Here is a 5,054-nt window from a genome sequence, read left to right on the forward strand (position 1 = left end):
TAGTTAGCAGAGGTGGGGGGATAGTAACTACCCATCATTCACACACCTGAGCTCTGAACCTCCCTTTGCTTAGAGGTAGACTTCAAGAGAGACTGGTGCTAGCGGGCCAATTTATATAAATGGCTACAGGTTTGTACATACATACATATACCAAAGGCACTTCCCCCAATTTTGGGGGGTAGCCGACATCAACAAGAAACAAAACAAAAAAGGGGACCTCTACTCTCTACTTTCCTCCAGCCTAACCAGGGACTCAGCCGAGTTCAGCTGGTACTGCTAGGGTGCCACAGCCCACCCTCCCACATTTCCACCACAGATGAAGCTTCATACTGCTGAGTCCCCTACTGCTGCTACCTCCGCGGTCATCTAAGGCACCGGAGGAAGCAGCAGGGCCTACCGGAACTGCGTCACAATCGCTCGCCATTCATTCCTATTTCTAGCATGCTCTCTTGCCTCTCTCACATCTATCCTCCTATCACCCAGAGCTTTCTTCACACCATCCATCCACCCAAACCTTGGCCTTCCTCTTGTACTTCTCCCATCAACTCTTGCATTCATCACCTTCTTTAGCAGACAGCCATTTTCCATTCTCTCAACATGGCCAAACCACCTCAACACATTCATATCCACTCTAGCCGCTAACTCATTTCTTACACCCGTTCTCACCCTCACCACTTCGTTCCTAACCCTATCTACTCGAGATACACCAGCCATACTCCTTAGACACTTCATCTCAAACACATTCAATTTCTGTCTCTCCGTCACTTTCATTCCCCACAACTCCGATCCATACATCACAGTTGGTACAATCACTTTCTCATATAGAACTCTCTTTACATTCATGCCCAACCCTCTATTTTTTACTACTACAGGTTTGTATATAGAAAAAATAAAAATTACTTCCAAATATGTCATTTGTTCCTTAACTAAAATACATACAAATGCTGTTTATAAGGGTTGACTCACCATTAGGAGGATGGAAGTCCCTGCCAACCTGGCTTTTTGGCTTTGACCCGGGGATTCCCCTCAGTGTATGTTAGCACATTGTAGATGGAAACCCTATACCTTGCTAAAACCTAGTTATGCATGGTCTGTGACCTAAACAAGCTGTGTGTTTGTGATACCAGCAATGTGACTGTCAAGGTGAGAGTTCTTCCGAGTCGTAGGAATCGTCTGAAGTCACCAAGACATACCCAATATCCCCCTCAATAGGGTAAGGGGACGTAACAGTAGCACCATACCAGGTTACTAAAGGGAACAATGGTTTACCTGCAACTGGTTGAGGTAAGCTTTGCAAAGGACCCTGGATACTGATATCCCCAGGAGAGGCGAGGATGAAGAAAGAGCCAGTCATTCTTAATAATTCACTTAGACTAAATCCAGATAACCAATGCCCCCAACCTCTTGCTACTTGTCCATCAAGGAGCTTGTGATGTTAAACCAGTTATTGTGCAGCCACTACAGGACAGAAAGATAACGTATCATCTCCTGTGGGTTACGCCTTGCAGGTAACGGGCGGTGAATGTCATTTGACGCTTCCACACGCCCGCTTGTAGAACCTGTGCCACAGTAGTTTCGTTTGAACGCCAGGGAAGTAGCAACGCTCCAAAATTTGTGTGCTCTGGGTCAACGTTTGGGAGGAGGATCTGGATTCAGCGTAAGGTCAATGACCTTGCGAATCCAGGCAGAGATGGTGTTCTTCATAATCCTTCTCTTGACCTTCCCTGTGCTGATGAAAAGTGTTGACATTCGGGGCTAGCTCTCGTAGTTTCCTTGAGGAAAGGCCTCCAGTTTTTCTTCGGCATAGTAACAGTTGATCCGTATCATTGGTGATGCTGCGAAGGACTCCCGGACCAAAGGGTTCATATTCTGGGATCTGAGCTGCCAGAAACGAGGTCAAGCATTATTTAGGCCATCATCATGAAAGAGACGTTAAGGGCGTCCCATGGTGTTAACCGACTATCTTGGCCGAAGCCAACACGAGAGGGAGACCTCTGCTGCTTAGAGTCCTAGAACAAGGTCTCCTTTCCGACTAAGGGTCTGTAGGCTCGAAACTCTGTATGATGGACGATGCCAACGTGGAAGAAAGGTTAATTCCTTCCCGTCTGAAGGTGAGGTTCAAGAACTAGCGGTGGCCTTCCATTGCCAAGACCAAGAGAAGCTTTCCTTTCGGGGGTAATTGAGAAACACCCCTAATGCTGGCATAGTGGTATCGAGGGGAGGGATACCCCTTCTATGATATCACAGTCCACTTGGCCTGGATTGTCTGGAGCCGAAGATCTATCCAGGTATCCAGACATTCTCTTTGCATTTGTTGCAGGAGACTCCCTGAGAATGAAGAGGCTGGATAGTCTCCAGGCGTGAAGTTGCAGCAAAAATATTGCTTTATGAAAGATATTCATATGTGGCTGTTAAGAGTCGCTGAAGGGGTTCTCTTGGGATCTCCGTTGGGAGTTGCAGACGAGTCGACTGGGCATGAAGAGACTGCTGGGCATGATGAATCTTGCTGACAAGACGAGTCTCTCTGACAAGACGAGTCTGCTGGGCAAGACAAATCTCGCTGACAAGAAGTGTCTGCTGGGCAAGATGAATCTCGCTGACAAGAAGAGTCTGCTGGGCAAGACAAATCTCGCTGACAAGACGAGTCTCTTGGACAAGACAAATCTCGCTGACAAGTCGAGTCTGCTGGGCAAGACAAATCTCGCTGACAAGAAGTGTCTGCTGGGCAAGATGAATCTCGCTGACAAGAAGAGTCTGCTGGGCAAGACAAATCTCGCTGACAAGACGAGTCTCCTAGGCAAGACAAATCTCGCTGACAAGACGAGTCTCCTAGGCAAGACAAATCTCGCTGACAAGACGAGTCTCCTAGGCAAGACAAATCTCGCTGACAAGTCGAGTCTGCTGGGCAAGACAAATCTCGCTGACAAGACGAGTCTCTTGGACAAGACAAATCTCGCTGACAAGACGAGTCTGCTGGGCAAGACAAATCTCGCTGACAAGAAGAGTCTGCTGGGCAAGATGAACCTCGCTGACAAGACGAATCTCGCGATCTGCAAAATCCTTTCCCGAAGAAACCTATTTGCCCAACTCTTCATGAGACTGTCTTGTTTGTGAACTCGGCCAATGAATCCGTTCTGTAACTGAAGCTCTCTCTTTGGCCAGAGTTGTTAGAAAAGATCTTCCTTTCTCATCCTAGAGTAAGGTTTTTCCAGTAATTGTAAAACCCCTCCTACTGGCTCAAAATACTCTCATTTCATTTTCGCCTTTTTTCGCCAAGGACAGAGTCCACACCCAAATTGCAAGAGATACTCTTGTCTCTTCCACCCTCCTTTAGGAGTTTGGAAGTGGTCTTTCTTTATCCTGGCGATCGGTGAGCTAGCAATCGGTGATAGGCAAGCTGGCGATCGGCATTAAAAAAAAAAAATCCACATTGCTGCATTTCATTCATGAGTCTCGTGACAGACAGTTGTGAGGGTTGTGGACTGACCCCATTCAACACCAAGTATTATTTTACTTAGTTCCAAACCTTATAATTTTACGTAACCATGGTGTTCTTCCAAAAGATATCAAGTGTCCTAAATATCAATTTATCACACCAAATTCCGTAAGCATAAAACATTTGTGTAATTTGGGGCTTTCGGTTGTTCTGATGCCATTGCTGTACATTACTACCATTCATCCGAAAACATCAGACTTTAACTAACAAAGTCACAGTACGGGATCCTAGGTCAGCTTAATGCTAAAACATATTACGGTACCTTAAATAACAACCCACGCAGCTAGTGTGCACACCACATCCATGCACCGCTTGCCAGAACAGAGGAGCAGCGATATGTTTATTTGCAAGCAAAGCGAGTCACAGCGAATCATAAACCATTCGAGGGATGCGATGCAAAATATAGGCAATTATGATGCCGAACTTTATTAGTGACCCACACGGTTGGTGTACGCAGCACATTCATGTTCCACTAGCCAAAAAAGAGGAGCATTGAGATTGCTTACTTGCAAGCGAAGCAAGCTATGGCCAAGCAGAAAACCATTAAAGGGACAGTAAATCATATGTCTGTGATAAGACCACATTAAAGATTTAGAAAACAGTGCTCGGGAGAAAATGGTACAAGAGAAATCAGTGCTCGAGAGGGGTACCTCTGCCTCAGTTACTCGGTACACGTGGTTTCACTCATTTTTGCATGAAAAATAATTTTGTTTTATTGTTTTGTTTGGTTCTGCTGTTATCATCTTCCATAAACCATTAGCTTTAATTTCATCCTAGCCAAAAACTCAATTCCCACCTGGGGAACCCCCCCCCCCTCTACTGTTGGGTTAAGTAGAATGGTGGTAATAGGGAAACTAGTTTTGAAGAATTTAACAGTACAAAAAAAAAAAAAATAAGAAAACCAGCAGAAAAAAAAACAGAAACCAAGAGAAAAAATAAAGCAAGAAAATCAACACAATAAAAAAAAGACAACCAGCAGAAAAAAAAAATAGAAAATGGTTTTTCATGCAAAAATACCTGGTAAGAATTTACCATAATCTTATCATGACATTTCATAGAGCAACCATGGCCTAAGGTCAACATTAGGGCAGATACCTACTTATGAGGCAGTTTTCTGTAATTGCTCATGGCTGCTCTAATCTTTGATGGTGAGAATGTAATTCTTTCCAACTTTGTTCCTTCTCTAGTAGGAAGCCTTGGAATATCTCCGGATGGTTCTTTAGTAAACACCTCGCTGAAGTATTCTGCCAGTCCTTCAGCTTTTTCATGATCATTTTTTGTCCTGTGTGTCCCTCGTTTATCGTTGGTTATTTCCAGGTCTGGGATGCCAGATTTTCTGCTCGTCTTTCCTTGTACATATTTCCAAAATACCTTTGGGTTACTTTTGGCATTGCTGGCAATTCCTTGTTCCTTTATTTTTATTGCTCTTCTGGTATCTCTTCTTACTTGATTGTTGATTCTTCTATATTCGGTCACAGCTTCTTGCATCTCCTGTACATTATCATCCCTGTACTTCCTCGGCTCTTTTATTCGGGACCAAAGACGTTTTTTCCTCTTT

This window comes from Palaemon carinicauda, chromosome 14, assembly GCF_036898095.1.
Source record: "Palaemon carinicauda isolate YSFRI2023 chromosome 14, ASM3689809v2, whole genome shotgun sequence".
Lineage (NCBI taxonomy): Eukaryota > Metazoa > Arthropoda > Malacostraca > Decapoda > Palaemonidae > Palaemon > Palaemon carinicauda.